At 36.5% G+C, this 13,694-nt stretch overlaps 1 long non-coding RNA gene across 1 annotated transcript; it reads right to left on the bottom strand.

Moving 5' to 3' along the window:
* Nucleotides 1–9,536: 9,536 nt before the first annotated feature.
* Nucleotides 9,537–11,963, bottom strand: LOC135156575 (uncharacterized). Its single transcript, XR_010295622.1, has 3 exons — nt 11,833–11,963; nt 10,603–10,737; nt 9,537–10,110 (listed from the first exon to the last, which is right to left on the bottom strand). It is a non-coding gene; the product is annotated as an uncharacterized LOC135156575 (long non-coding RNA).
* Nucleotides 11,964–13,694: the final 1,731 nt, after the last annotated feature.

Genomic DNA, 13,694 nt, shown 5'->3' on the forward strand with positions numbered 1-13,694 from the left:
CTGCGGTGGGAAAAAATTTCTCCGCCCGGAAAGGGGGGGGGGGGTCCACTTCCATTGACGAGTGGATACCAGGCGCGACCACGCGTAAGAGGGGATTTTTTTTTCAAGAGTGGGCACGTTACGTATGTAACGTAATAAGGGTGTCAAAAACGCTGTTTAAAATACTTAAAAAAATTGTATATATTTCGTTAGGAAAGCTACGTGTTTACGGTCAAATTTCCAATATTTGTTAGGGGTAGGGTTTCACACGCCAATACTTGTTAAGGGCTGCATTTTCATAATATGGAACAGACTTGTTTAGGGTGCTTTTCGAAACCCCATGGTCGCGCCTGGTATCCACTCGTCAATGGAAGTGGTCACCCCCGGAAATTTGAAATCTAATCCCCCATTTCGGAGGGAAGTAAAACATAATACCCACCATGCACACGGGCATAATATTCTTCACATTGTTTGCGAGATGGCTTTCCGTTTGTGTATGAGGAGCCAGCAAAAGAAAAGAATAGCAACAAATCCAGATCGTTTTCAGACAGATTTGCTGTGCATATATCGCATGCAAAGTGGTTTAGCAGGAGAGGTGAATATGACCAACGCATTTAATTGCCAGCGATCCACCAATAATCCACGTTAGATGCAATATCGATTTGATGGACTGTAATGATATAGGCCTATACCTAAGCCTGAATTCAGTAAGTTTTTCCTCACTTATGTACACGATTTGTTTGGAAAACCACTTTCTTATTTTATCCATGTCCTAATACACCATGTACGCCTAGTGTTTATCATGATATCCCCAGCTCAGCGGCCGGAGCACAGCCCCGGGATCAGGCGGGCATGCTGTGATGTGCAGTCGTTCGTACATGAAAGCACGGGATTTTCTGATCTCACAACCTGAATGGCTTGCATGGTGTCGCATGAAAGAATTTTGCACACGAAACGCAGATCTTGGGCCTGTAACACAAAGCTTAGCAAAGATTGTAGAACAGTTTTATACGACTGGTTCCATTGAATATAATGTACAATCAATCGTCAAAATCGAGTGAACGATTAATCGTTAATCTTTGTGTTACGGGACCCTATAATTATGTCACCGCCCCTGAGGTTTGCGAAAGGTGGCAAAAGTGAAGGTACAACTCTACAACACTGGATAAACCACTTATGATATGTTCACCATAATGTGGGGGCGTCATGGTCTAGTGGTTATGATTCTCGTCTTTCACTCTGAAGAACGTGGGTTCGATTCTCCGCCTCAAGTATTTCCAGTATATCAGAGTCGCGTCACTCATGGGGTCACAAGCCTACATGTGTTTTGTTATGCAGGTAGTAAAATCCCTTGCTGCAGTGTGAATGGGTACATGAAATTTATTCCGTGCCGGGATAAATTTTCTACTGTGAATGCATTTATAGCAGGTTTATAGCAGTGTCGCCGTCCCTTGGCAGCACCGGGATAAATTTGAAAACCAGTGTGCGAGGGGTAATATGATATTGACTTCCAATTTCAGTGGTCTGCCTCTTTCTCTGTCAAGTATTTTTTTTTATGAAGTTTTTATTTTATGTTGACATCATTTGTAAGCCTTTTACTGGAGTAACAACGTCGGTCTAATAGCTTTGACATTGTGTTATGATATTGACAAATCAATCATGTCCCGGAATCAATCATTTTGATCGCTCGCACTCTCGCAAGTAATTTTCGCCGTGACAAGAAACTTACAAAAATGGATTTGTTAGCTGATTACTTCGTAATAAAGTCAGAAAGCAATCGCATTCAAAATAATTCCCCTTGATTAAAAGTAGATTTTTCAAATGAACAAAAAGGAAGTCCCGTCATCAAAAAGTGGGATAAAATGCCTCTGTTAATAAATTTCAAGTACGAATCTACCAGTTAAATAAAATGATAGATTCTTTTAATTCTTATTTCGCGTTACTTTGAAAATTCATGAAACTAATGAAATAATCGATCTCTTAAAGTTAGCACAACGTCATGGGCTATGGATATTACAGTACTCTATGAACAATACCATTGGTGATAAGATATATAAAGAGAAACATCTTGATAAAGATATAGATGCGATCACATCTGAGTGGACATTAAATGAATAAAAATACCAACAACTATTGAATATCGCTGTATCGGCAGTATCTATAAATAGGTATTAAATTTTGGATTTGGCATAGAATTTGTCTCGAGTTCTCTTCGAATAGACGACTTATTGAATGAGCTGCTGAGCTATTATTATAATGAAGACAAGTTCTATAAACAGTATCTAAACGAACCGAATGAGAGAAAAAATAGCTATAACTTACAAACAATTTCTTCATGCGAGGTTATCACCAAATGCCTATAGGCCTAGACATAAAAAGGTTATTACATTAGTGATCCTTGATATCGAAGTCATTTACGTTTTGCAGGTAATTATAATAGACATCTTATGAAAATATAGTCTATAAACATATGCGGACGAATTCTGATTCAGAATAAATGCTATTATGATATGCAACATAAAAAATGGGTTCATTTGTGAAGATATTGGTTTCTAAATATGTCGTTTATATTCAGATTCACATATAAGCGCGCACACTTAAGTTTGCACGTAAGCACTCTCACGATTGCACACATTGACTTACACAATATACTAACCAGGCGCGGATCCAGGAGGGGGCCGAGCCGGCCCCGGCCCCCCACCTATTTTTGGACAACATGCAGAAAAAAAGTGTACAGAAAGAAAAGTCAGAAAGAGGTATCATACCCATGATTTGTAATTTACAGCCTCGTAACGGCCGGCCCGATCCCGGCCGAAAAGAAACAAGAAAAAGGTGAGGGGAAGAATTGGAAAATAGACTTTATATAAAACATTTCGCTGGTGATACTTGCATCCTCTTCATTAATCACTAAAAAACGTTCCTAATTGAGTCCCTTTTCACGTTACTATAATAAAATTTCGGCTCGCGCTTCGCGCTCGCATTGTTCAGTTGGATACTTATCTTTTTTCATGATTATAAAATCTCTTCAGAAACTTCAGGTCTATAGACATAAAATATCAAAGAATTTAAGCTCGCGCTTGCGCTCGCATTATTTTTTTTTTCTCTTTGCCTCTTCCTTGAGGATTTATTGTTTCAAAATATTTACATATATACATATTTATATAGGAATAACTTTTTTTCAAGAGTCAAATGATATAATATTTATAACAGGAATTACAATATATCAATAATTTTCTTGACCTCTAATACACAAAATTGTTTAGATCCGTAATGATTCAAATAAAACTTCAAATATGAAACGAATTCCGTGATCAATCTCTTATTGCTATGATTTAGATTCTGAAGGTTGCATTTTACATAATGATTATAAACTACAAACTGAGCAACATTGATCGTCAAATTAATAAGTTCAAATTTTGGGTTTTCTATTTTATACCCAATTAACAATGTTTTCATAGTTATCACCATTTCTTCTTTGAAAATGAAATAAATCATCCTCGATATGATTTTCCAATAAACTTTAATCTTTTTGCAAAAAAACAGAAAATGGCCAATGGTCTCGATTTCATTACAGATTTCGCATTGATTTGTATTTACAATTTTCCACTTGAACAAATTGTCTCTAGAAGGTAATATTTTATGTAACAGTCTGAAATTGAATTGCTTAATTCTGTTATCTTTTATCTTTTTGAATTTAAAATGAAGGATATCTTTCCAAACTAAATTTTCTGGCAATTTTAGTTGTTTTCCCCAGATGTCCAGAATATAAAAATCAACATTCTTTTGTTGTAAAAACAACACATAATATTGTTTTGCTCTGGTGCAAGTTATATTAATACGTTCACCAACAGATGTATCAATTTCTTCTTGTTCTGAAGACTCATTTTGCTTTTCTTTCATCGTACTTATTTTTTTAAGCCAATGAGCAGGAAATGCTTTTTTTAATTTTAAAAATCTAAAACTAAATACTAAATTATCAACATCAAAAAAGTTTCTAAAAAATGATATATCTTTCCATTTACCTTTATATACAACTTGTTTAACATATAAAATACCAGCTTCTTTCCATTCCTGAAAATTTAAAGGTTGTCCATTTATTGTAATATTACTATTATTCCATAATGTTTCACGATATATATTTTCAACATTCTGCTCATCTAAATATCGTAATTGAGCCCATGTATATAGAAATTCAATATAAAACATTGGTAAACCCTTTTTTCGACAAAGCTTTAACATGTGTTTTGGATGACAATTCATTTGAAAACAGTAGGGGATTTCTCCTATGTAACTTAACCAAAACGACAAAAGTGTTTTCCAGACTGCATCATAATTATTAAAAAAGGAATTTATCCAAGACAATATAAGTGATTTTGATTTCGAATATAGATCGATCATACCAAGACCACCTTCAACTATCGGTCTGACACAAATATTACGTTTAACTTTTTCACGCTTTGAATTCCATAAAAAGCAATACATTATCTTATGTAAACCCTTGCATATATAGTCTGGCATTGGTATAACCGTACCAACATAAACGATTTGAGGCACAATTAAACATTTTATAATAATTATTTTACCATAACATGTAAGCTGTCTCATTTTCCATGTTTTTAATATGTTATTGACCTTTTCAATTTTCCCTTCCCAATTTAGCTTTCGTATATGCTCTTCATTTTTTCCCACAAATATTCCTAAATACTTAACAGGATCATCTGTAAAATCGAACTCACTTCTTTCTAAGTTAAATATCCCTATTTTTAACATCTTTGTCTTATTCCAATTTACTTTTGGACCTGCAATATTACCGAAATTATTTATCTCTTTCATAACATTATAAAGGGAATTAATCGAATTAATAAATATCGTCGTATCGTCTGCGAACTGTGTTATTTTTATCTCTCTGTGTGGTAAGCATAAACAATTTCCAGAAATATCTATTCCTCTGATTTCATCATTTTCTTTAATACGAATTGCTAAAATCTCTGCAACCAAAATAAACAACAATGCTGATAATGGACACCCTTGTCTTGCGCTCGCATTATATATTAAGACCACATGAGATACATTATCTTGTTTATAACGATAAAAATTAACATGTACTTAAAACTTCAGTCTTTAGTTAGGACTACCCCCTGAAAAACCAACAAAAAAATCAGATTATAGCAGCCAATCTAGAAAAATGTTGATGAAAATATTTTTCGCCCCCCCCCCCTATTGGCGAAAGCTGGATCCGCCCCTGCTAATACACAAGCATGTAATAAATTACAGATTTCTTACCTAGTAAAGGCTAAATATATATGTATACATATAAATATATATGTGCTTACCCGAAGTGCATGCTGATTAATAATTTCTGAGTTGGTACATTCATCTGATATACAGATAAAGCCCTACCATTTCAACAACAAGTGCCTTTGCCACCCGACATTCAAATAATTTTTTGGGCTTGGAAAATATGTGACGTATTAGTCATTTCAACCCAAGGAAAATGGCACATCGTGAATGAAAAAAATAATTATTATAAAAATTACCCTTATAACCCAATCCGACCCTTATACACCACTACGACCCTTATACCCCAATACGACCCTAATACACCAATACGACCCTTACACCCCAATACGACCCTAATACACCAATAAGACACTTATACCCCAAATAGGCTATACGACCGTTATACCCCTATACGACCCTTATACACCAATGCGACTCTTATACCCCAATACGACTCTTATACACCAATACGATCCTTATGCACCAATGGTTCCATGACATTTTCTCCGATAAAAACTCTGCATATTAAGCCAAACATAAAACCCATCCTCAAAAACTTATTCTGTACCTATGCTATATTACAGTCCTTACTCTAACCCTATACTCTCTGAGATATTAAGACTGGAGCAAATGTCGTAGGAGCAGGTGTCGTGTCACCACACCAATACGTGGAGGGAGAGAGAGAAAGCGGTAGGGCAATGATATACATATTCAAAGTTCTGAATCGTTTAGAAACTGCGAGATTTATTTAATCCCTTATGCTTCTTTAATTTCATTTCAAATAAGTTATCGCAATCAGGTTTTCCACATGCATTTCTCCCTCCTCCCCACTATCTCTCTCTCTCTCTCTCTGTCAACCCCCCCCCCCCTCTCTCTCTCTCTCTGCTCGTCAATTGTTAATTTTCAAAGTAGTTCTTTGACGGTGGTTTCTATTCATTACCGTACATAGAAGTGTTTTTCGTCCATTCATGTTAACCTTCATAATACTACGGAGGCATTGCAGATACATCCGCACGATGTCTTTATTTGCTTTGAAATGTGAAATGAGTTGCCCATCAAGGAAATGTCACCCAACCTTATTTTCACTTTAATTAACTGTAGACGCAAGACGACAGCGTTATAAGAATTACTTTTAACATTATATGTAATCCTCCCCCGATTATTCATTCTTGTTCAATTGAGGCATGATGCTCGTTTTACGGCCCAGTGTTTGTTACTTAGGCTGACTCGAATGATACAACAGTTAAACCGATGGCAGTATATACAAGTATTCGAGTTCTTGAAACCATCTTATTTAAAGTAGAGTTGTCATCAACTGATCTGCAATGGATGATCCTCAAGAATTGGACTTGCTTGCAGGCTATAATTCGGCATCAAATGATGTTTGCCAGTACGACACACACAACGACATTATTAAAACTAACAAAATTGCTTATTTGATTTTCCATACGATTATATTAATTTTAGGAATGCCAGGCAACGGCGTCATCATCCGCGCTTATACCTGGAAGAAACGGAAGACGAGCACGGACATCCCCATCACTGGTCAAGCGGTAGTCGACTTGGTCGCCAGCACATCCACACCTGTATGCATTTTTCTGCTGAGAGTTCTAGAGCTGAATGCCGATCTCATGTGTCGGATAGAGTAGCTCTCGGTTTGTTCTTGGGAGAAGTTTACGCTCTTGCTTCGATCTTGCCAACCTTGGTAATCAGTGTCGACCGCTATACATGGCTGTCTGTCGTCCATTACGACGTCGGGTCACGGTACGAGCGTCGAACTTCATGGTAGCGGTATGTATTTGGTCGCCATCGTCACGAACAGCCCATTCGTCACATTCAGTGTAGTCCCAGACTTAAATTCTGACGGAAGCATCACGTGCGTATCATCGGCGCAAAATAATGTGACTCTCTCGTTCCTTGTTTTGCACCTGGGCCTGTTTTTCTTATCTTTTGCAACAATTTCTGTCATGTACGGCCTCGTGTACCACTATTTGCGGAAAAGGGCTAAGATTCACGCCGACCTGATCAACAATGGACATGGTCTTCCTACGGTCAGTCAAGATGTAGGTATCGGTACTTCTTCGACAGGCCGTGAGACGGAACCACCGGGCAGAGACACTGGTATCCTTGGCAAAGAAACAGTAATAGAACGTGCAAACACTCGAGACAACGCCCACAATGCTTTTGATAGAAACGACCATTATCTGACAAGTCAGGTAACGTTTCCAAAAATGCCCGACGAGTGCCACGATAAAGGTGAGAGTCTTTCCTTGAATGAACGAGACACTAACCTACGATTTTTCCCACCACCAGGTTCATCTTTACCATGTTTACAGCTCCCTATTCCTGTTGCTGTTCCACCGAAGTCGATCAAGAACAAAAAGTATTCTGATCATGGACGGAAAAGTACTCGCATGCTTCTGACCATATTAAACAGCTTTCTTTTTCATAACGTGGACCCCTAAACTAATTATCCCTCCCTTGCAAATATTGTTAGCGTGTCGAGCCCCTGTCGTCATCAACATTCTGTTATATCTCGCGCTCCTCAACTACATCGCTAACTTCTTCGTGTATTATCTTGTCAACAACAATTTCAGAAACGATGTTAAGGAATCATTACAATTTTGTAGATTTGCTAAATAACGTTGACAATGAATCAAGTAATGCAAGCCATGAAAATACTTTTGTAATTTAGAAAGGAACCAGGATGTAATCCTAGTCAACCTGACGACTGTAGTCTCGGAACGCTCCTGCAACAACTCCATTTTTGTTTTGTTGTGATCTTTATTATTCATTCAAATAAATTTCATACATACATAATCAAGGAAATATAAAACAAAATGATAATTGCAGCAGTGCAATACACAAATTAAATAACAGTGTAATAAACATAGCAGGCAAATTGTATCAGAACAGAGACATAATCCGAAATCATGCAAAAATAATATTTCAACAACTAATGTATGCAGCTAATAAAAACAAATAATAAAACAAATTCATGAAATTAGCGATCGCGAGAAAATGAATAATATTTTTTGAAAAACATATGTTTTTATGCGGATTGTGTGATGACATGTTTTTTAATGTGTCTCTAGTTGGTGTTGCATAAAGCTATATAAAGTTAGATACAACGTTACACACGACTCTAACATTTTATTTATATTAACCCATCTGCACCGGAAAGACAAAGAATCAATAAAAAGGTTGAAAATTTGCCTGCCGGTTAATTGAACTCGGTCTCGCCTAAATGCTGGACCGCCTCCGTGGTCTAGTGGTTAAGGCATATATATGTATATACACACACGTCATATTTTGTTCTAGTATTTTTTTTTCATTCAATTTTCTTCATTAACATTCATTTATATGTACATCCGTTTATATGTACGAACTAATGTTTTAATAGGCACATTTCCCAAGGAAATTTCATGTCTTTAAAAGGTTCAAGTTTCTATTCAATTTAATTTATGACGCGATGTGACTGATGTAAATAAAAATTGTATGGTGAACTGCCTTCTTTATATCTTAAGATAAGCTCAAGACTTCGACCTGGTAGTAATTCGAAGAATGTAGTTGCTAAGCGACCATAATTATCTTTTTTCCAATTTCAAAGAGCGCTTTCAACCCCTTTCTCGGGCAGTGGATGATGAAAATAACGACCATTGACATAATCGACATAAACTGTTACTTTTATGGAGGGTTAGACTGATAAGCAAAGCACATATGAAATAATGGAAAAGAACAGACAAAAAAGTGAAGACACTTAAAGGAGAATGAAACCCTGGAGAAAAAGGGGCTTATAGTGTGAAACACAAACTTAAAAGAAACAAGTCAATGAAAGTTTGCAAACTTCGGCCAATAGTAATAAAGTTGTGAGCGTTTGAATGCGACATCCTCCCATTTTGCAATGTAATCGGAATATGTGATGCCACACTTGTAAAACTCCCCAATGACTTTTATACATATCTATTGTGTATTTACGCCAAGATAATACACGGCCTCTGAACACGCTGAACCTTTCACCAGCCTTAGTAGAAATGTTGTTGTTGTTGTTTGTTGGGTATAAATGGCAACCAGTCATTTTTTACTTTTACCGCCAACTCGTTACTATTTTCTTTCCTTCTTTCTCTTCGCTCATTTTTTCCCTCCATTTTTTCCTTTTCTTTTCTCTAATCTTCACCCTCCCATTTTTTGAAGTATACTTTTTCCCGGGATTTCTTCTTATTATTGTTTGTTTTATCCTGATACTATTGTATCATACTGGTTACCTTACTGATTCTGTCCCTTTTTCGACACCGTCCAGGCATCGTCCTGTCTCTCCGGTGCAGACAGGGGGCACCCTTCGGGATACTCTAATAATCTTGAAACCCGAGAAGAAAAGGAATAAGAATTAATTTATTGAGGAATCTTTTTTCCGTGGAAATGATTTTTGCGTGGTTTCGCATACATACAATATCTCACTTTTTTGCAAATAAAATCACCCCTTAATTTTAACATTTAGGGTGCCAGGTTAAAATAGGAAATGGCAGAGGTAAAATGACAGAACCTCGCATCGTGTGCATTTTATACATCGACTTATTACAATCAGTATTTATTTGTATATCTTTAATTATTGTATTACTCAAAACATCCTCAGACGTAAGTATCTGCTCTAAAAACGAATTTTGACGGTCTAGTAACATTTATTATTGCAAACTACAGCGTAGCGTGGCTTTCCTCCTAATGGCGCCAGCTTTACCACGTGATCATTGCTACAATAGCCAATGAGAGCACGACTCTCTCGATCTGTATCTGGTGCAAAGATGCTGGACGTGCGACGATCCTTCTGTTGTTGAGGGTCCGGGAGAGGTTCGGCTATATGGAATTTGAGGAAAAGGTAATGTTATTTATTGTTAAAAGACTCAAGAGTCTGATTTACAGCAACATATCGAGTATAAAAATAAACAAGAAACAAGAATAACATAATCTGATTATTACAATAAAAGAAAATAAGCGCTTGAAGAGTAAACTTTCAGCATTAATGATGGCATATAAGTGATATATTTTGCTGGATTCTGTACGAACTCATTTTGAAATCGTTACAACTGGCACTTATCCTTGTTTAAGTTGTGCAAGGGTCCACGGACGTGTCTTATTATGTGACGTTACTGCACTTCAGTTATAGGAGGCCAACCTCTAATTAAATTTTCAACGGAGAAACCACATATGTTGTTGTAATACATACATGATAACATAAGAGATCGATTGGACAAAGGACAATCTTTTGAAGCATGATTTTGATGAGCGAGTCTATAAACCTAAATGAAACAAATTAAGAGGCAGAGACAGGTGAGTCCATTTCATTACCTTCGCACTTTGTAGCTTGATATCCCACTGAACATATGGCATCAGATAATTTACCGTTAAAGGTGTATACGCAAATTGCAAATTGTGGACTTCGCCCATGTAGCGATACGTAGGTATTGCCATTAGACCACCAATCTGTTAAGGACAAAAATATTATGTGTTTTCCTAGGAGAACATAACTTTAAAGGACAAGTCCATCCCAACAAAATTTGAATTGAATAACAAAAGAAAATCAAATAAGCATAAGACCGAATAATTATTTCATCAAAATCTGATGTAAAACAAGAAAGTTATGACATTTTAAAGTTTTGCTTACTCTCACGTAATAGTTATATTCACATCCTGGTCGGTATGCAAATGAGGAGACTGGTGATGACGTCATGCACTCACTATTCATTACATGGAATATGAAATATTCAAATTTTCTCCTCGTTGTCATGTGAAACAAAGTTTTATTCCTCCCTGGACGAGTGTAGTTATCATGTTTGTGGTTCCAACATGAGGGTCCTTATTTTCAAATCTGCACAAATTAAAGTATTGTATAATAAAAAAAAATAGTAAGGGACGTAACCGACTCTCTCATTTGCATATCACTGGGTTGTGCATGTAATTGTTTTGTGAAAAATAAGTGAAATTTTAAAATGAAATAACTTACTTAATTCACATCCAATATTGATAAAATTTGACAAATAACAGCTGGGTAAGATGATTACGATGATGATGATGATAACAACAATAACATAATGATGAAGATAATAATGATAATAATAACAATGATAAAGATGATAACAATAATAATATAACAATAACAATAATACTGATAATAATAATAATAGTAATAATAATACTAAAACATTGATATATAGATAAAGAGATATATATATACTTGGATATATCTTGCAAATGATGACTTGCTACTTTTCATAAGTCGACTTGGGGAAATAAGCGCATATCCATGTTGAAATACAACTCTTTGTATGCGACTTGGCAAGGTAACGTATCACGCCATGTTGACATAATAATATTATTATGTCGTGAATGATATCATAATTGTTTTCCTTCCTATTGCAACATTCCCTGCATTTGCAAGGGATTGTATCTCTGTTGGGCATGCGCAAACATGAGCAAGATTTCCTAGTATATTATATGACATTGACGCATCAGAATCTTGGAGTTTACGAGGTGGAAAAGAAGAGTTTCTTTTATGATTAAAAAAACTGCTAAACTTACGACTGTTGAAATCTATCCGAGTACCATCTACACATTTAAAATAATGAGTCAAGTTATCGTATTCACAGCCGATCCAGACGCTGAACGGGACATGGAAAATCACCATCTCATCATCGTTGTTAGGAACGAAGAGATAGCCACCCATTGAATTGCAAGTTGATACAGCTGTCCGGTAGTCATTATATAAAGGTGATGGAGTTTGGTAACATCCGGGTCCTATGCTTTCCCATCCGAGTGGGCATGCGCACTCTTTGACAAAAGTGGAAAACCAAGAAAGATTCATGGAGCTCACTCCATAGAATAGTGTGTACATCAATTAATAGATGTATTTACCTATTATCTGATTATGACATTTGAATGGTTATGAAAGTGAAGGCAGGGGGGGGGGGCTTATTACAAAAACAATAACACTCAGATGGTACACGGCATGGTCTGGGACATCCGGGATAGTTTTGCCGCGGATTGAGCTTCGACAAGCGTTGACGGCTATAAACACGGTATCCTCACGCGCATCAGAACAACTACCCCCTGGACAATTACCCCCCGGACAACTACCCCCCCGGACAATTACCCCCGAGGACAATTACCCCGGACAATTAACCCCCGGCCAATTACCCCCGAGGACAATTACAACCGGGAACAATTACCCCCCCCCCCCAGGACAATACCCCCTAGACAAAGGGAGTGCACAGAGTCATACGACGGCCGTACGTTTGACGTAAGAAGTACTCTAGGCATTCTCGAGTATCTTAGAATCAAACGAACGCAGTAAGAAAGCCGTAAAAAGTGAGCTCCATCTGCAAATCTTTACGAAACCCAGAATTCTATCATAATTTTTATGTCACCGTAGCATAAGATAATTCGTTTTGGCAATCTTCGCAGTGGTGTAGCTACGAGGGGGGCAGGGGGCACGCCTCCCCCCCCCCCCCCTGAAAAAAATTGGCGGAGCAAAAACAAGGGGGGGAGAAAGAAAAAAAAATGGGAAAGATAGAAGGAAAAAGAAGAGGAAAATAAGAGGAGGAAGAGGAGTGATTAAAATAAGGTGAGGGGAAGACTTTGCTTTTATGTCACTATATGAAATTTTCGCGCTCGCATTGCCTGTTCGATGATATTCATATCTTGCTCTATATAGGCTGATATAGAGCTTAAAATATCAAGTTTTGAAGTCAATATACAAGATATATTTCAGCTCGGATATCGAGCTTTCATTATTTTTTCATTTACAATTGATTTTTTTCAAGAGCTCTGTAAAATGTCCGTTTTATGGTTTAATTATTAATTTTTTCAGCTCACGCTGCGCGGTCGCATTATTTGATTTGCCAAGTTCCATTGTTTAGTATATGTATAGGCCTACTTCTTTATAAATTCTCACAAACCGTCCCTATAATGCACCTTAAACGAATTGTATATCCTTAACACTACCATGATTGCCGATTTGAATGGGAAAACACTGTACATTGTATTTTATTATGTCATTCAGTTTAAAATTTAGTAAGTTTGGTACTTAATTTCCTTCTTTAACGTTTAATTGCGTTCACCCTAAAATAATGCACACAAGAACACCTTGTAATTTTACAATGTAAGACCCAAATGGTAAAATTACAAGGTGTTCCTGTGTGTATTAACTTTGCATAAAGTTTTATTTTTATTTTAGCTTACTGTATTAAGTTATAAAGCCACATCTTAATAGGGAATGTGTACCAATTGTGTCATAATTCTTAGCTTCTCGTTAGTTTTAAAATAACAGGTTTATAGATCCTACTTGTCAGTGTCAGTGTTGATAGTTGCGTTATCGGCTTTCAATATTTCTACCTGTGAAGGTGTCTTTTTAAAGGTTTATATATTTGCCTGATTTTTATCCT

The sequence above is a fragment of the Lytechinus pictus genome, chromosome 14 (genome assembly GCF_037042905.1).
Source record: "Lytechinus pictus isolate F3 Inbred chromosome 14, Lp3.0, whole genome shotgun sequence".
Taxonomy (NCBI): domain Eukaryota; kingdom Metazoa; phylum Echinodermata; class Echinoidea; order Temnopleuroida; family Toxopneustidae; genus Lytechinus; species Lytechinus pictus.